Source organism: Syzygium oleosum, unplaced genomic scaffold, assembly GCF_021117445.2.
Source record: "Syzygium oleosum isolate NSW1041296 unplaced genomic scaffold, Sole_v2.1 Sole_v2.01, whole genome shotgun sequence".
NCBI classification, from domain to species: domain Eukaryota; kingdom Viridiplantae; phylum Streptophyta; class Magnoliopsida; order Myrtales; family Myrtaceae; genus Syzygium; species Syzygium oleosum.
In genome coordinates, this window is record NW_026607485.1 from 31,676,384 (window position 1) to 31,697,105 (window position 20,722).

Here is a 20,722-nt window from a genome sequence, read left to right on the forward strand (position 1 = left end):
TTATCAATCGAGTTCTCAAGACAAGCTTTGATGGCTGCCCTCGGCCGCCGGCCACCTCCCGCCTCTGGCCACCCGACGCCGGCCGTCACCCACCATTGGCCGCCATCCTTCTCCACCGGTCGCCGTGCTCCATCGACCGACGATGGGCACCCTCTGCCGCCAGCCACCTCCCGCCGCCGCCCCCCGCTGCCGTCACCGCCGCCCGACGCCACCGTGCTCCGCCGCTGACCGCCGTGCTCCACTGCCTCCCACCGCCGGCCGCCATCCTCTGCCGCCGCCGACCACCGTCCTCCGCCCCCACCGCCACCCGCCATCCTCCGCCGGTAGCCCGAGAAGGGAGAAACTCGTCCATGGAATAGAAATGGATCATTCGCGCCCTAAACGCGTTTCTATTCTTTTCTATTCCAGGAATAGAAATTTTGTGCGATTCATTAAACGTTATTTTTTGCTCAGAAACTGTTCAAAGAAATAGAAATAGAAAAAACTATTTCTGATCAAAAATTATTTTTGGGAACAGAAACATTGCTATGCAAACCCGAAGAGTTTTCTCGACGTCGCCTGTTTCTTCAAGGAGAAGAGTATAGATTATATCGAAAAAATTCTTGACAGTTGTGATTTTGACACAACTATAGAAATAGAAATTCTTCGTGGAGAGATCATTGATAAAATATGAAAACTAGTCCTTGCAAATGCATGACCTGTTTTAGTTGATGGGTAAAGATATCATCAATCAGGAAAATCCCAAAGATCCTACCGGACGCAGTAGAGTATGGTTTTGTGATGGTGTTGTCGAAATTCTGTCCAAAGACATCGTAATCAGTTAATTTCAATTTTACTTATGTTCTTTTTTTCTCTAACTATTACATGGCTCGGCTGTATAAATCATAGCACATATTTTGTGTTACACCTGAATAATGTTGACATTCTCTATTGTGGCCTAGGCCCTAGGGAACAATCCAGCAGAGGCCATAGTGTTAGATTCCTCCACACCAGAAGAGATCGCTGTCAGTCCTGATGCTTTCACAAACCTGAAAAGGTTTAGATTGCTCATTCCATCAAATCTGCATATCTCTACACAAGCACCTATATGTTTGCCCAACACGCTAAGATGGCTTGAATGGTCCGATGACTCAAATCAGATCTTGAATTTGGCTCGAGGCTGAAGAAGCCTGTCGAACCCGATGTCAAATTTAGTCATCCCAAACGAGGACGGACATTGGAGTTACACATCTTGACGAACATGTTTACATTCGCATGGTTGTAGGACTTCTGAGGCTTACCGACTGCATTAGTTGTTTTTGCAGCATATTACAGAAATGAAATACTTGTCTGTCAGTCGCTGCAATTCACTGGCTAGCGTTCCTGACCTCTCATCACTTCCAAATCTCGAGAGCTTTCTTCTTGTTGGATGTAAAAGATCGGTTGAGGTTGATCAATCTGGTAGTTTTGATATCAAGCTAAAGATTTTGGAAATAGATGGCTGTTCGAACCTTAGCATTTTGCCTTTGCCTGCTCAAGTCAAAATCTCTTAAAACCCTCAAGTTCCAGAAACAATGGAAAATTCTGAATATCTTAAACCAGATGCCGCAACTATTATAGAACTTCCTACATCAATTGAAAATCTTGTCTGGATGAAGCATATGGATTTAACAAATTGTGACAACCTCGTAAGGCTTTCATCTAGCATTTATAGGTTGCAAAAGCTCGTGCGTCTGAATCTTGGAGGATGCTCGAAATCCGTCATGTTTCCAAACAATAGGATGATTCAACTAATACGGGTAAGGACGATAGGAATCCAAAATCTATTTTGGCTGATCCTAAATGGCTGCAATCTATCAAAAGTGGAGTTTCTCGGGACTTCTTCCAGTTTTCCAAAGTTGACGTGCTTAGATCTTTCAGAAATCAAGATTTCTCATCTGCCAACATGCATCCAAAAACATGTCAATTTGCGAGAATTCTATGTTGATAAATGCAAGCAATTACAAGAGATTCCAGAGCTTCCTCTAAGTAAACGTTTCCTAAGAGCAGTTAGCTGCAATTTGCTGCATGAAATCCCAGTTTTGTCTAGTGGCTTCAACAACCTTACTGCTGGTTTCTCCTTATGTCATGAGTTATTCCAGAAAAGAGTCAACGTTGCTGATGTAAATATTCATGAGAGGTAGAGTTGCAACCCGATGAGATAGTAAATATTCTGCGGAAGCACATCAACCTTCAGCTCCTTTAATGGTGGCTACTTCGAATCTGGAAAGGAACTACCATGTGTTCCTGAGTTTCAGAGGCATGGATGTCTGCAACAACTTCTAGGTCATCTCTACACAGTTCTTGATCAAGAAGGAATCTATACTTATATTGTCGACTCTTTCAGTGGAGTATACGAGATGCATCAGAGCGGGAGCAATGCATGCAGAAGCAAATGCGCCGAGAGGACGCTCTCTGGATTTACTTACAATGATCTTTTTTTTCTTTTCTGTTGTGATTATGTTGAAGAACATATTATACACGTTTGATTTGATGCAGTGAAATTATGAAGTATTATGTGATCTTTAAATATAAAAATTGTAGAAAAATGATTACAATCAAATTTCAATCTAAAACAAACAATCGATAGAGAAATTGACGAAATAAATAAGAAAAAATATTCATCACAATGCCTAGCACAAAAAAATAAACCTAAAGCAACAAAAAAATTACAAAAGCGGAAAATCGTTCGTTGCCTTTGCTATCAAGACAACAAATACGTACCAAAGGCAACAGAGTAAGAAATTTTGTTCGCCCTAAGCAAAGGCGACGAAGCAAATGCATTATAAGGGTAAGAAGAAATGGTTACGATCTTTGAGAAACATATTCTATGGGAAAAGTGCCAAAAAAGCCCTAAACCTTTTGCATTAGTGCCAATTTAGTCCTAAACCTTTTTTTGGTGCCAATTCAGTCCTAAACCTTTTGCATTGGTGCCAATTTAGTCCTAAACCTTTTTTTGGTGCCAATTAAGTCCTAAACCTTTTAAATTGGTGCCAATTCAGTCCTAAACCTTTTATTTTTGTGCCAATTTAGTCATTCCGGCCAATTTAGACCGGAATTTGCCTACGTGGACGCCTGCCGGCCGGCGGCCGGTCACCGGCGCTGACGTGGCGCCGACGTGGACAACTTTAATATTTTTTAAATATTTTTTTGAGTTTTTATTTTTTTCCGTTTTTTTCCTTTTTTTTTTTCCACTTTTTTTTTTGGTTGTCTTCCTCCTTCCTCCGGCCGGTCGCCGGTCCGGCGGCCGTAGGCCGAGGCCGGCGAGCTCGAGCTCGCCGGCCACCGTGGCGAGGGCGAGCCTCGCCTTGGTCGGGCGAGGCTCGAGCCTCGCCGGAGGCCGCGGCGAGGGCGAGCCTCGCCTTGGTCGGGCGAGGCTCGAGCCCTCGCCCGACCAAGGCGAGGCTCGCCCTCGCCCGACCAAGGCGAGGCTCGCCCTCGCCGCGGCCTCCGGCGAGGGCTCGAGCCTTGCCTTGGTCGGGCGAGGCTCGACCTCGCCGGATCGGCGAGGTCGACGCTCGACCTCGCCAGATCCGGCGAGGTCGGGCTCGCCCGACCATGGCGAGGCTCGCCTCGCCGCGGCCTCCGGCGAGGGCTCGAGCCTTGCCTTTGGTCGGGCGAGGCTCGACCTCGCCGAGATCCCGGCGAGGTCGAGCCTCGCCCGACCATGGCGAGGCTAGCCCTCGCCGCGGCCTCCGGCGAGGGCTCGAGCCTTGCCTTGGTCGGGCGAGGTCGGCGCTCGACCTCGCCAGATCCGGCGAGGTCGGGCCTCGCCCGACCATGGCGAGGCTCGCCCTCGCCGCGGCCTCCGGCGAGGGCTCGAGCCTCGCCCGACCAAGGCGAGGCTCGCCTCGCCGGCGAGGCCGCCCTCGCCAGTGGCCGGCGAGCTCGAGCTCGCCGGCCTCTGGCCTCTGGCCGGTCGCCGGACCGGCGACCGGCCAGAGGAAGGAGGAAGACAACCAAAAAAAAAAGTGGAAAAAAAAGGAAAAAAAATAAAAATTCAAAAAAATATTTAAAAAATATTAAAGTTGTCCACGTCGGCGCCGGTGACCGGCCGCCGGCCGGCAGGCGCCCACGTAGGCAAATTCCGGTCTAAATTAGCCGGAAGGACTAAATTGGCACAAAAATAAAAGGTTTAGGACTGAATTGGCATCAATTTAAAAGGTTTAGGACTTAATTGGCACCAAAAAAAGGTTTAGGACTAAATTGGCACCAATGCAAAAGGTTTAGGACTGAATTGGCACCAAAAAAAAGTTTAGGACTAAATTGGCACTAATGCAAAAGGTTTAGGACTTTTTTGGCACTTTTCCCCATATTCTATTGTACACATGAAACTACTTTAATTCATCCACGATACCTTTAAATGGTTACAATCTTTGGGAACATCAATTCGTGACTTAGTTAAGATCGAAGATGTGAAATTCAGGACACGCCCTAATGAATTTGTTGGGTAGGATATGCTACGGCGAAAATGAAAACAACTTAATGAAATAAAGCTTGTATCTGGTCAAGTCACATGGCACACGATGCACTGGTAATATCATTTACACGCACACGCGCGCACGTAGATGATTTGATCAACTCAACCATGGCTCCCTTCTACGATGGCGGGGCGCAATCCTTTTCATGCATCACTTCTACTAAAAGTTTATTGTGCACGCTTATAGACTATTATCGATCATGAGTTCTACATGCTGAATTTTCTATTCTATGCCAACTGATTTGGACGAAATAATGTGATCTCTTCTTTTTGTTTACTTGAAATCTTAAAGAGAGCTCATGGATGAATCAATCGTATTCTGTGCCCTGGATCAAACCAAGCTGCAAGATTAGACAATGACATCTGGGTAAGTGTCATCTGTAAATTTATGGAAAAATTACCAAAACAGTCATAAACCTATAATTCAGTCCTAAACCTTTTTTTTTTGTATCAATTCAGTCCTAAACCTTTTGCATTTGTATCAATTCAGTCCATCCGGCAAATTTTGGTCAGCCGGTGCTGACGTGGACGCCGGGCGGCCGGCCAATGCTGACCTGGCAATTTTTTAATAATATATTTTATTTGTTCTTTTCTTTCCTTTTTCCTTTTCTTTTCTTTTTCCCTTTCTTTTCCTTTTTCCGTTCACTTCATCTTCAAGCCAGAGGCAGGGGCCAGCAAGGTCGGCCCCGCCGGCCGCTGCCGAGGGCGAGCCTCACCCGCCCCTGGCGAGGCTCGACCTCGCGAGCGACAGCGAGGACAAGCGTCGCCCTCGCCCATGGCGAGGCTCGTCCTCGCCGTCGCTCGCGAGGTCGAGCCTATCCTGCCCCTAGCGAGGCTCACCCTCGGCAGCGGCCGGTGAGGCCGACCTTTCTGACTAGAGGTTGAAGATGAAGTGAAGGGAAAAAGGAAAAGGAGGGGAAAAAGAAAAGGAAAGGAAAAAATAAAGAAAATAAAAAAATTCGAAAATAATAATAATAGTATTAAAAAACATGCCGCGTCAGAGTTGGTCGGCCGACGTCCATGTTAGCGCAAGTCGGCCAAATTTTGTCAGACGAACTGAATTGGCACAAATGCAAAATGTTTAGAACTGTAGCACAAAAAAAAAAAACGATTTAGGACTGAATTATAGGTTTAGGACTATTTTGGTAATTTTTTCGTAAATTTAACGAATTGTCAGTAACTTTACGGCCAAAGTCAAAATTAGTTGGGGAGCTAGATATCTCCGACTCGGGAATTAGAGATTGCCTATTCAAGTTCTCCCAACTCCCCACAAACTGCAGTGAATCAAGTTAGAGCCGCCTACATAGGTCAAGGGACGCGAATGAACTGGTTCGTGGGACTTTTAAGTATGTTTAGGGCCCGTTTGGTAACTTGCCAAATAGTAAAAATTTATGTTCTTTTGTTCCCAGAATCAATTTGGGAACAGAAATCCGTTTGTTAAATTTTTTGTGCCTAGGCACAATTTTGCAAAAAATTGTTCCCATCAGTTTTGGAACAGAATCAAGAAGCCAAAAACAAAAATAGCTTCTTGATTCTGGAACAATTTTTCCATTTCTGATTTTTCTTTATTTTCTTCTTTTTTTTGGTTTGTTGTTCTTCGGCCTGCCTCCCACCGCCCGTCGCCCGCTGGCTACCGGCGACCGGTTATCGGCCACCGGCGACCGGCTACAGGCCAGGGCCGGCGAGGCCTCACCCAGCCAAGGCGAGGCCAACCTCGCCATTGCGACTGGCGAGGTCTGCGGCGAGGAAGGGAAGAGAAAGAAAGAAAAAAATAAAAGAAAAAATATTAAAAAATTCAAAATATTATTAATAAAATGAAATTTTGTGTAGTTACCAAACGCATTTATGTTCTTTTTCTATTCTAAGAATAGAAATTTTGGGCAATTACCAAATGTCTTCAAATGTTTAGAAATTGTTTCCGGGTACGGAATCAAAAAGAATCATTTCTGAGCAGAATCAGTTCCTGAGCACAGAATCGTTGCCATGCGCAACCTTAACAAACCTCCTGTAGTTGCTTTCTATGCTTACGCCTTTAAATTATTTGAAAAAACAAAGTCAACTATTAGATAATCGACTTCCTAACAACTTGAAACAATTTTCTAACAATGGATGATTTGCCACCTTGGGGATCCAATAAATAGGGAGGCATAGAACCCATATTCTTGCCTACGATATCTCTTACAAAGCCCAATGTCTGCTAAAGTTCCAAATGATGTTTCAGTTCTCTACCTCTTCCTTGATCCTTCCTTCTTCTCTCTTTCTGTTGATATTTGTTGGGAATGCGCAGCAGAAGCCTGATACCTTCACCTGGGGAGATCGCTAAGAGGGAGCTCAAGTCCAAGTCTGTTAATATATCTAGTTGGACCCACCTTCACTCAAAAGGTTAAGCCAATAAGTGATAAACCAACTATGATATATTAACTGCTCAACACCACATACATTATCCGATGTGAGTCTTCTCTAACACAGCTCATGTATCTCAACAATCTCCCCCTCATGTGTGGACTCAGTGTTAGGTTTGCTCCCCCTTAATTTAGGTATTCTTCTACATCAGTTTATCTCAACTTGAATCTCCAACTATGCACACCTTAATTTAGGTATTCTTCTACATCAGTTTATCTCAACTTGAATCTCCAACTATGCACACCTTAATTTAGGTATTCTTCTACATTAGTTTATCTCAACTTGAATCTCCAACTATGCACATCACCCATGGTCTCTATCTCGCATCACCAGACCAATTGTCCATGGTCATTTCTCGCCAAACCAACCATGATGACAATTTCCACCCGAAACAAGCATCGATCATGAGATTTCTTTGTTGAGATATTCACCAAACACCCGAACAGATTGGGGGGCCCACCAATTAATCATCGGCTCTAATACACTTTGTTTGGAATGCGCAGCAGAAGCCCGATACCTTCACCTGGAGAGATCGCCAAGACGGAGCTTAAGTCCGAGCCTATTAACATATCCAGTTGAACCCACTTTCACTCAAAAGCTTAAGCCAATGAGTTATGAACTAACTAGGATATATTAACTGTTCAATACCACATTAATTATCCGATGTGGGACTTCTTTAGCACAATTCACATGTGTATCTCAACAATATTGATTAGTAAAGTGATCCTCAGCAGACTCGCGACAAAAGGCTCAAATCTTAAGCTACCTCCAAGTCCGAGGAAGTTGCCGGTCATCGGAAACTTGCACCAGATGATTGGCGAATTGCCACACCATCGCCTAAACAAGTTGGGCAAGGTTTACGGACCGGTCTTCTATCTCCAACTCAGTAAGCTTCCTATTATAACAATCACAACCCCTTATGCAGCCAATGAGGTCCTAAAGACCCAAGAGCTCGCCTTCTCGGACCATCCATTGCATCCGATCGCTCAGATGATGGGTTACGAGAACTCGAGTATTTTCTTTGCTCCGTACGGAGAACTCTGGAGCGAGCCCGAAAGATCTGGGTACTAGAACTCCTTGGGGTGAAAACTGTGCGGTCATTCAAATCAATAAGACAGGATGAGGTAAGCAATCTCATTGGATACATTGAGTCTTCATCCGACCTCCCTTTCGATCTCAGCAAGAGGATTTCTGCGTGCATGAACCGCATTGTCTCCAAGGCTTGTTTCGGCCAGACGTGCAAACAACAGGATGGGTTCATTTCATCACTTCACGAAGCGCTGACGGTGGCGGGCAGGTTCGGCCTAGCCGAGGTTTTTCCTTCACTCAGGATTCTTATTTACCTCAGTGGGGCGAAACTTAAGATAGATAAGTTAAATCGAAATTTTGATGAAATCTTGAACACTATTAAATTCTTGCTGACCACAAAATGCAAAGAGAACACCTTGGTGGCCAAGCAGGTATGCCAGATAAAGAAAATTTAGTGGATGTCCTATTACGTCTTCGAGAGTCCAACGAGATGGGATTTCATCTTTCCACTGATAGCATTAAAGGCATCATCTTGGTAAGTCATCTAATTACTTCTCAAGGCATATCGCTGGTTCTTTCAAGAAAATTCACCCAAGCGAAGATCCTTTTAATGGACTCCATCCATCGCTTTTTTTGCTTAATGCATGCAATCTTTGCAGGAATTAATATCTGCTGGCACTGAATCATCAACGATCCGAAATACTTAAGAACCCAAAGGTGATGGCGAAGGCACAAGATGAGATACAACGGGTCTTAAAGGTCTTAAAGGGAAAGGACCGCGTTCAAGAATCAGTTATTGAAGAACTCAATTACCTGAAGGCTGCGTTTGGTCGACCGGATAAAAGCATTTTATCCTATCCTGTGTTTGGTGGTGGTCCAGGATAGGATAAGGTCGGATATAGACCGGATATAGCCCGGATAAAAAAATCCGGGGGAGGAGGGTGGGATAGACCCAGATAGGATTTCTAATGCCTATTTTTCCATAAACCCTACGCTCCACTCGCCGTCATATTCATCCCCACACCTTATGCGCTTTCACCAAAACAATTTCTCGGCTTTTTTTCGTTCACTGACTCCTCCGGACCCGTGAATAGCAAAAATAAAAATAAAAAAATATCCTATCCGACTTTAAATTCGTAGTCCACCAAACAGTGGACAGGATATGAAGAAATCCCAGGATTTCTTATCCTATCCTATCCAGTCCTATCCTGTTTAGAAATCCGGACGACCAATCGCAGCCGAAGTGTATTTTCAAGGAAACACTCAGAATGCACCCTCCAACACCATTGATCCCCAGAGCACCGAGACAAGGAAGCAAAATCAACAGATACGATATTCCTATGAACGCGACAGTCCTTGCCCACGCATATGCTATAGGAAGAGATCCGAGATATTGGACAGATCCGGAGAAATTTGAGCCAGAGAGGTTTATGGAATCTTCAGTGGATTATAAGGGAACGCACTATCAGCTTCTTCCATTTGGATCTGGTCGGAGGATCTGTCCATGCATGGCATTTGCCACAGCCAGCGTTGAACTTATACTAGCATCACTGTTATATAATTTTGACTGGAAGCTACCAAACAGGCAAGCGCCGGAACAACTCGACATGACTGAAGTTTTCGGTGTAACAGTTGGAAGAAAGGAGCATTTGTATGTAATTGCCTCACCCTGTACTTCCGTTTCAGCTTGATAAAGAAGGCATGTGGAAGCCGTACTTCAATCTTTTTGTTGGGAAAATGTAGTTCAAAAACTTGGTGTGAGCTTGAACTGAAATAAGATTGAGTTTGTTTGTAGTTCTGAACCAAAAATTGTTAAGTGACATCCGACCTGTCTCATTTGACTTGTTGAGTCTACCAGGCAATTCATGGTGATTTCAAATGAATTACAGGAGCTTTCCAGCTTTTTTTATGGTGTGCAATTTCACTTTGTTTCACTTCATAAATGTCGTCTGCGAATGCTTATGCTGAAGTTTCACACAATTGGCCGGGGAATGTTGTCATTGCTACTTCAGGGGAGATCTGTTTCTAGACGGCCTTCACTGCTGCAACTCAAGCTGCATTTGCTACCCTATTAGCCGCTGCCGCAGCCCTGTTAACCCTTTCGTTAACCTTGGTCACATCATGAGCCTGCTCTTCGTGCTTATTGATAACGAGAGAGTGAAAAATAAATAAACTATTACATCATATTTCGAGTTTAGCAGAAGGACGTTTTCCCTGTACAGCTCGGCCCTGTCACCTCTTGAGAGAGATAAACTGTCGATCTTGCAACTGCTCTGCAGCTAGAAAACACATTTCAAATGAATCATAGGATATAACATGATATCCGCAACTCATCTCCTAGAGTCAGCTAGGTAAGCTAATGCAATTAAACCAGGATACTATTCAAGAGAACCTGCTGATGAAGGATAGATAAATTAACAGAATGGCCATCATAGACTCAAGAATATGACGACGGACTTTCAAAAAATGTTCAAGTTTATCATCTACCACCAGAACCCCTGCCCAAGAAGTAAACCAACGTCCAGAAAATACGCTTGCACAGTTCATCCCCTAGAACTGTGCTGGTGGTCGCAGTAAGGGGCACAATCTCACTATTGCGTTGTCACGAACTCTAGGTTCATATGATTCAAATCACATGTGGGTTCAGTATCTCAAACCGAATGTGCTGTGGGGAGTGTTGGAGGGAGTAGTTGATTTTTTTGAATTTGACGAAGAATTATTTACGGGTGGAACCGTGAAAAAGGTGAGGATATGTGATTAGATACAGGCAACAAGAGGATGATTTGAAGGTTGTGGTTGAAGAAGATCAACTAGTGGATCCAGCTTCACTCTGTGAAACGGAGTTAAGAGAATTCTTATGTCAATTTCTCCCGCGCTGAAAAGAGGAAATAGAGGAAGCCAGTGACGGTGAAACAGATTAAATGGGAAGTGGCAAGTGGAGTAGTGTTGACTTGCATTGCAGCTCTTGAGGAAGCAAATCATTAAGCCAGCGAAACAAATAAGGGGGTGGCATATAATTGTGTTCCTATTTTATAAACATAAGAAGTTAATTCACCATAAGAAAGATGGTCATATGGAATTTGGTTTCCATATTCTTCTCTTATCTTATTGCGAATTTGCTCTCATATGAGTTTTGGTAAACCAGCAAGAAATTTTTCTTTCCAAAATGGTTGGTTACCATCTGTTCTTTGAAAAACTCTTGATAAAAGTATTTCTTTATATTCACTAAATTCTCCTAAAAATCTACAGTTCATATTGGATAAAAGATCTTGGTTTTTATCAAGAATATGAGAAGAATCTCCTAGAAAATGTTGGAATATAGAAAATATCAAAGTATTAACAGCATCTTGAATGGGTTGGTCATTTTCATCAACTTTACTTTGGCCAAAAGGGTCAAGTTTATAAGCATTTAAAATTTGGGATCTTTGCTCATCATTCAGGTAGTTATCCCACCATCCTTTGAGCTGGCCTGCAAATCCGGCTATTAAAAGATAGGCAACAGAATGATCAGAAGTGTCAGGAATAGTTTTATAAGTATTAGCAAGTATAACCATTTGAGTCAGAACATTTATGAGGTTTTGTTCAGAAACACCATCTATATTCCATTCATAAATTGCACCAGAAGAATATTTGTTTTGGGTTTTTGAAAAAGTTTCTTCTGTAAGAATGTCAGGAGGAGAAGCACGAGAATAATATAATTTTTTAGGCTCTTTCCAACAAATACGATTTATTTCAGGAATTGATTCTGTATCTGATTTATCCAAAAGATTGATTTGATTAGAGGATTCAATACAATCAGGAGTGTCTTTGACACTCAAGTTTTGGATTAAAGGAGTATCTAAAATCAAAAGATTTTTAGGAATTAAAACTATTTTTCCTCTGAGGAGTTTTCTTCTATCTTCTAAAGCTTTAGCAAATTCAAGGCTGGGATTTTTTGGAAGTTCAAAATTCTTAAAGAGTTGTGGTTTGAAATCCCTTTTTGGGGTTAATATAGAAGAGGATGAAAAGCTATTTTGGGTAAAATTTTCTATTCGGTCTAATTGTTTTCCTATAGTATGAAGATGTTGGTTTGAAAAATTATTTTGTTCAACAGTTTTTTTGATTCCTATGCCATCTATTTCAGAAGCCGTTTTGAAAGCTATTATTTCAGTTTCTCGATGTTCAAATTTAATTTTCCTAAGAGGAGGATGATTAGACTCGATGACCTGGTCATTGTCTAATCTCCATTTGTAAAATTGGTCCAAAACAAAATTTTGTTTTTCTTTTAGAAATTTATTTTCAAACCAATCAAAGAAGAATACTTGGATTTCATGTCGGTACATGTAATCATAATACTCTTTTTTGATTTTGAGTGCTTGGTTTCGAAAATTCTCAAAGAACCATTCTTTGATTTGTTTGTTTTCAAAAGAATTAAGTTCTTGATTTAAAATTATTTTATCTGGTTCAAAAACCAATTCTAAAACGTTGATTTCAGGATCTTCCATTTCAGAAGGAGTTGGATCAGGGAAATCAGGAGTATGTTGATAAACTGGCCTGGAAATTCATAACCTGCTATCTATTCCACTGATGTTAGGAAGAGGGGGAGCACTTGCATATGCTTCCTCAGGATTATTCAAAGGAACATTAGGAATAGTATCTATAGATCTTCGAGAAGAAGTGGAATGCCAAGAAGGAATTGATATGATGTCACAAGACCTCCTAGGAATATCAACAGATCTTCTGGAAAATTAAATAGTTATTCTTCATTCAAGGTGTTGAATAATATTAGTAGGATCAGAATTTTGAATAATTTGCTGGAGAATTCGGTTTTCTAATTCCCATTGATCAGGAAGAGTTATTTGGTTCCAAAGAATGGTCCTGGGAATGGTAATATTTGCTTTAGAAATATCCGTTTATAAAAGAAGAGTTTCTCCATTGGAATTTAGTTTAAAAGCTTTGCTACCACAAGCAAAATTCATTACTTTGTAATAAACTCTGTAAATAAGAGCTATGGGGATAGAACCTTCAGCTATAGAATAATTATGGGTTTTAATTTGAAGAGTCGGAGATTTTAAATATTTTTGTCTTTGAAAGAAACAGTAAGACCAGGATGATTATCAAAATGAATTGGTCCACTACAAAGACTTGTTTCTACGGCTCCAAGAATAGATTCATCATATTTAAAAGTCTCACATCTCTTAAAACAAGGAGCAAAGAAGTATCTAAACCTTCTTTAGTAAGAGGTTTTGCATCAACCTGTACCAAACCTATATGCATATAATTCCATTTCTGGGAATGTTTTTTTATAGAATCTTTATTCAAAAGTTGTATTGAAGCAAAAGAATTAGAAAGTAGTATGTCTCTTTCTTCGGTAACAATGACATAATCATTATGGCCAAAAATTTTAAACTTTGAATGCTCATAAATTTGATTAAGCTTGATTTTTAGAATGATCCAATTTTCAATAGATTTATTAAAATCTTCTATGCTAATTTCTTCTCTATTTATAGGTCCTTGATCTGAGGACATTTGTGATAAAGAACTAGGGGAAGACTCAGATCTTCTTAATAAGTTCATTACAAAAGATTACTTTCTTCTTTTCAATTGATCTCGACCATGCTCACCAACGGACTCACCACCCCATTGGGTTTCACTGCCGGGACCACATCCACAAATCAATAGAAAAGATCTCCACGAAGGAAATTGCCTTTTCTACTAATGATCTTATAAAGAATACCTTTATCTACCCCTTGGCTCTGATACCATAAATAGCCTAGGATCTGGGGGATTATAAATGGAGGAAGAAATAGAGATAGAAGAGTACAAGGAGTTTATAAATATCACTTAAACGCCATTCTAGATAGAGGAAGTAATCTATATATTGAGAAATTCTTATGGAAATATCAAGTAAGTCTCTTGATCTTGCAATAGAAACAACAAATTCTAATATAAAAGTGATTATTTCTACACAAAAGACTATGTTATAAATGAAATTAAATAAAATAGCGAGCATTATAAGATAGCTTAGAGACCATAAGCAATATATAAAACGAGAAGTAGAATCACTAAACTAACCATGTAGGTGGTATTGATAAGCAGAAATGAAAAGGGCAAAACAGTAAGGATATATAACGAATGCAGTAAATTGCCTTAAAGTAAAAGACAGACCAACTACAGGCGGTTCGACCTGCCGATTGTGGAGTATGTAATTAGAATTGCAAGAAAGAAATCAAGAAGAGATTACTGTTATTTAAACAAGATGGAAAGATTACAATAACAGTATTGAAAGATTACAACTGAAATATAGATATTGAAGTACAAATGCAAAAGTAAATAAAAGCCTTTGTATTTTCAGATCATGAGCAAGATCTGGAATATAAGGTGAGTCGGGGATGTTATAGAATCTCCATGAAGTATTGAGACTTATTGGTTATGCAAGAGATATGAAAAAATTATGAGATGAATGATCTCTTATTTATTCGAGAAAGGATTGGAGAGATCCGAAAAGATTGGATAGGTTTCTGAGTGGTATGGAGTTCTGAGAGAAGAATTGTGTGTCTTTTACCAAGGAATGATGTCTGAATATATAAGCAGACTGGCATCATGTAGAAATGATTTACGGGTAGCACTATAACAGATAATAATAAGTGCACAGTGTTACAGTGAACAGACACAATTATGAAAGCTTATGAAAAGAAAAGTAAAAGGACAGACAGACTCCTTTTGGTCTTGTATCAAATTATGAAATGAGCATGAATCTTTCGACGCCTTTTGGCTAGGAAAATTTGAAGAGATCTTCTGGTGGCTCCTCTTCTTCTTCTTCATCCTTTACATCTCCCCATGGAATAGGTGGTATTCTTGGGATGCCATAACAGTCATCCTCATTGAAATTTCCGCTGTGATGAGAATGAGAAGAGCTAGAATCTTCAATTTGAGAAAGGGCCTACTTTAGCATTCCTATTAATTACTGATGGGATTTAGCAGATGCTAATTTGGACAAAACAAACCCTTTATCATGTGAGAATGAGGTAATATCATGGGATTTTATAGGTTCCGATCCTCTAGAAATAAGCCATTGGGTAACGGCTTGTTCAGTCACTCTATCAAAGAATTTGAAGCCATTCCACCATTTGACTTTGAATCTTCTTATTAAAATGGGAATGCCTGTTTCAATGGATTTTCGGTAATTAAAATGCCAACCGAAAACCCATGATATTCCGAAATGGTAGAAAAACAGCATCAGTTTAGGAAAATTTTTCTCGTATGGAAGAGGAGTAAATTTACTGAGAAATATTTTGTAACTGAACTGGATCTTTGGGTGAAGTATTTCATCAGTGGGTCCAAGATGTTCCCACCATCTGATGAACCAGTATGGAACTTGTTTAATATCAAAATTTTCGAAGAAAAATAACCATGTATGACAGTTATTGGCATTTTATCTCCAGAAGGTGTTCCACCAGGCTTGTTTGTAGTCAAAGTATGAAAAAGATGACCTGTACGGTAGAGATTTAGTCATCTTGATATCGAATTTTTTCAAGGATAATAGATCAGGTTTCCATTGAGAAGGGTGAATGACCCTATGGATTCTGACCGTAGTGTAGTTTGTATGACCCTTATCAGAAAAGTGTCGAAAGGTGACAGATTTTGTTTCTGTCAAAATTTTTTCATTAAACTCCATTGTTTTATAAATATCATGAGGAGTGTAATTAAATTTTTCAGAAAACATATTTTTTGCAAAAAGGTATGGGTCTTCATTATAAAATCCATTTTCGACATTGCAAATATTTTGGAATATTGTTTTATGGAAGAATTTGGTTGTTGGAGGGGTTGCCTGTGTCAATTGAATGACCACCTCACTAGAAATTCTTTTTCCCCTCGCCTTTTGAGTGGCTATGGGAGAAGGATCAGGACTTACCATTGCCATGGAAGGCTGGGGCTGATTATTGAAGGCCTGTTGAAGAAGTTATAGTGCTTCTTCATGGGACAATTTTGTAATATCAAAAGAAGTACCTGGTTCTTGTTTAGCCTGGTTAGAAATGGTGGTGATATTCAACAATGGTTGAGTTGCTTGAAGCCAACTCCTGATGTTGGTTAATTTTTCAGAAGGCTTTTGTTCTGAGGATGGTTCGGCAATTTCTTTACCTTTATCTCTCCTAGTGGGTTTGTTGGGAGGTTTAGGAGGCATTTTCCCTGTAAAAATTCTCTTGTGAGAAAGTCTGGGAGAGAATTCGAAGAACCATTTATAAATTCTATATCAAAATCAAAAACAGATAAAATCGCTTGCCATCTAGTAAAGATTTGTTTAGAAGCAATATTTTGAACATCTTTCTGCAAAACATCTTTTGCAGATTTGCAATCAATTTTTAGCAAAAACTTTTAATTTAAAAGATCTCCTTGAAACTTTGAAATAGAAAAGGACAATAGCAAGAATTTCCTTTTTAATAGTAGAGTAATTCTTTTGACAATCATTCCAATGTGTGAAGACAAATTGAACAATTTGTTCTTTATTGTCTTTGGATTGTTTGAGAATTCCTCCATAGCCAATACCGGAAGCATCAGTTTCAATAATTTTATATGCAAAAGGATCAGCAAGATGTAAACAAGGGATTTCCTTGACGATACGTTTGATTTGCTTTATAATATCAGTGTGAACCTAGGTCCATGGTGGAGGATCTTTTTTAAGCCTCTGATGGAGTGGTTTGCAAATTATGTTGATTCGAGGAAAAAATTCAATGATATAATTCAAACTTCCAAGAAATCTTTGCAATTGATTTTTGTTTCTGATTTCATCAAGAAATTTTTCAGAAAATATTATCGATCTTTCAATGGGTATGATGGTTCCTACATGAATGTAATGTCCTAGGAAGCGTATCTTTGTTTTGAAAAAAGATATTTTAGTAGGTGAAACTACTAAACCCTTCTTTTTCACAATATTGATAAAATGATTGATATGTTTAAAATGTTTTTCTATGGATGTAGAAAATATTAAAACATCATCTATGTAAACTATAATGTAATTAGAACAAGAATTAAAAATATCGTTCATTATCTTTTGGAATTCAGAAGGGGCATTTTTTAATCCAAAAGGCATGACATTCCATTCATATTGGCCAAAAGGAATAATAAAAGCTGTTTTGTACCTATCGTTTTCGCTAATTTGAATTTGCCAGAAGCCTGATTTCATATCAAATTTTGAAAAGATTTTTGCATCATGAAGTCTATTCAACAAATCCTTCCTATTAGGTATTGGATATCTTATCCATTTTAAAGCTGTATTTAAAGGTTTATAATTTATTATCAATCTTGGAACTCCTCTTTCTAGTTCAGCATTTTTGTTGACATAGAAAGCTGAGCAACTCCAAGGGGATTCGCTTTTTCTAATAAGCTTCTTCTCGAGAACTTCCTGTATTTCTTTTTGACAGAAATTTAGAACTTCATGATTCATTTGAGAAGGCCCAGCTTTAGTAAGAATGTCTTTTTCTGAAAATCCTGGTTCATAAGGTAAATCAACTATATGGCATTTTCGTGACCTAAAAGCATTGGAAATATTTGAACATATGGAATCTTTGATTTGATTTTCAAGACTAGAAATCCTTTTCCGAAGACTTGGTTCAGAGAGATTTTTGTCAATCTTTTTGTATTCAATATCTTCTTTAAGAAATTGAAGATGAGTCTCTTTGTCTTGAATAATACAATTTATTTTAGAAATAGAATGTTGTTGAAGGTTATTTAAATTTCTGGTATGAGGTTTTGAAATGAAATCAAAACATATCCTTTTGCCTAATGTTTTTGTTTCAATTCCTTTTTCAGAAACTTTAAAAGGTTGTATTAAATTAATAAACGGTGACCCTAGAATAACATTTTGTTTGATGTTTTTAACAAGAAGAAAATGAGTCTTATAAGAAATTTGGTCTTTCATAACTTCGGCTTCGGGGATTTTAAAGCTTATATTTAGCTTATTCCTGGATGCTGATTTGGGGGACTAGGAAGTTTTTTCAAAATATTTAGTTGGTATAAGACCTTCTTTTATACAATTGAGATCTGCACCAGTGTCAAAAAGGGCCGTTGTTTTCAAAATAAATTCATTATGGACTTTTATAGTAATATTAATAATCCATTTTCTGGTTGTTATGTCACGCCCCGCACCCTACGGCGCGCCACATCCCTCGCAAAGGTCGACTTTAAGTGCGACGTCCCAAGACGCGTCGCCGACCCAACGCCCAACACAGAGAAACAAGCACATGCGGAAGTAATAAAACACTCGAACAATGAAATAACACATGACCAAGGATAGCCGCACAACAACCAACTTGAACAAATATACACTTGCATTAATACTGGGAACCATATACAATATCCATTTACAACCCTTGCTCAAAAATCAAAAGCGGGTCAATGGCCACTACTAACAAAAAGGGGTAAGTGGCCCGGGCGATCAGGGTTACTAAGACTAGAAGGGCTCCGGTCAAAAAGGTACTGGCCCTCTCTATCTAAAGTCAAGCCTAAACCTACGGAACCCAGTCCGAGTCGGATCCCGATGACTCGGAAGAGGTGTCAGACATCTCAACCTCCGAGTCTAGGGAATCCTGCTCGGACTCGGCCCCAACTGACTCCTCCTCGGAATCCATCGGCTCGGCCTCGCCCTCCGGCTCCATATCTTGCTCCATGGCCTCTGGCTCCTCGCCCTCTGAATCCATCGGCTCCGGACCTGAATCCCCATCCTCCGGTACACGATCAGGGCTCAGCAACTCACCATCGGGACACTGAGGGTCCACATCCCCGGCATCGATAAGCAGAACCTCAAAAGATCGAAGAGGCCCGTAGGTCCCCTCATAGTCCCTGATACACCACACTATATATCTATGGACCTGGTCAACATCTTCGCCCGCATCCACCCGAACTGTAGACAGATATCTAACCCAAAAATCCCCGTTCCCTGCGGGGTACACCGACTCCTCCCGGTCTATCCGGTAAGGAATCCCAAAACGAACAGGAACGGTCGACATCTCAAGGCCGGGGGTCTGAAAAATTGATTTTCAACGACAATGAGAATAAATCTCAGCGAGTAGGTTCCCTAAATCTAAGCTAGGCTAACATACACCTCATGACGAGCACCAAACAACACACAGTTCAAATAATGAATGATTTAGGCCCTCGGGCCCAAATCCAACACTTAACTGACCCTGCAGGTTAGGCATATTCGATATAATTGCAACAATAGCACAGAACTCAACCAAGGTACATACACACATCACTTGGTCACAACGCATGTCATGCTTATGCTCGTGCTCATACGCGTGCTCACGTCTCATCAATGCATTTTCGCACGCTTGCACTCTTGCACACTTGCAATTTATCAATTCTCCTCCGACCCGCGTTAAACGCATTAGGTCCGACCCGCGTAAAACGCATTAGGTCCATCACTTCAAGATCGATCTCTAGCCCGCGTAAAACGCATCAGGCTCGTGGCACAACACCTGCGTAAAACGCATCAGGTTTGGCCATCTTCCGGTAGTCCGGGCATCATCCCGCATAACACACCTCAGGACGGGTTCAATACCCCGCGTAAAACGCATTAGGGAATTTTAGGTGATCACATGCTCATATCATTCATGCACACTCGTATATGCACATGCCGTGCCAATGCTTGAGATGCACACTCATGGCCATAACGTTCACACTTGGGCATTCAAGAAATTCACAATGAGCATTCAATTGCACAACACCACTTGTTCAATTCACAACGCAATATGCCCAACGTACACCACACATATTCAATTTAATGAATCGATATGCCCAATCAGTCAATCAATTCAACTCAGCCATGGTACATCATCGGCACACGGAAATCACGCAATTAAGCCATTAAACTCGCACAAGTCTAAGGTCCACCAAGTCTACCCTTTCTCGACCATATAAATACTCAACAAGGCATCGCAAATTGATCACAACCAATGACAATTCAGCCAGTCCATCAGTTAATTCAACCATTCCCGGTAATCACACAATTAAGCCTCAAATTGATCGCGCCTTGTCCAATTAAATCCCGGTATGGACAGCCACCAAGCAGGTCATTCTAGGCCAATAAATATCCTCAAAATACTCTATTAGACTCCCCAAAGCATCACCCGAATCAGCCACCATGAGGACCAAACTAGGCGTGCACTATGATCCACAATTGAACCCGAACTTAACCGAACTCGGGCCAATTCAATCCAATACTTCCAGCCATCGTACAGCACATTACGGGCCACTAAACCTCAATTAAATTGTCACACTAAGCCCGTAAAATAGCCACAAAATCAGCCACCATACGGTCCACAAATTTCATCCGCCAAGTCCACAATTTCGTCCAAATCAAGGCATCTATGCTTCGCCACATCACAGCACTCTATAGACCACTAAACCTCGATTAAATCATCACTCTCGGTCACCAAATGCTCCACAAAATCAGCCCCTAATAGCCTCCACACGCTAACCCCTAAATTACCCTAATTAACCCCTAAAACCCATTTAGAAATGTAAATTAGCCTAATTAGGGTTTAGGGTTGTACTCACTTGGATTTCCTAAGCTCCCAACAAGGCTGGACAGAAGGCGAGGGCAGCTGAATAGTGGCGGCGAGCGGCGGTTCCCGGCGGCGCTAACGGCGGCGGCGTGCGACTCCCCGACGGACGGCGATCCAATGCGGCGAAGGGGAGGGGGGTTCTGGTCACGATGGACGAGAGAGAGAGGGGAGTGGGACGGCTGGATGGTGCTAGGCGAGGTGGTGGTGGCGGCGAATCGGCTCCGGCGGCGGCGGAGCTCCTCCGGCG

The 20,722-nt window shown here is 41.0% G+C and overlaps 1 pseudogene; it reads left to right on the forward strand.

Moving 5' to 3' along the window:
* Positions 1–6,710: 6,710 nt before the first annotated feature.
* On the forward strand, positions 6,711–9,621 carry LOC115663834 (desmethyl-deoxy-podophyllotoxin synthase-like; annotated as a pseudogene).
* Positions 9,622–20,722: the final 11,101 nt, after the last annotated feature.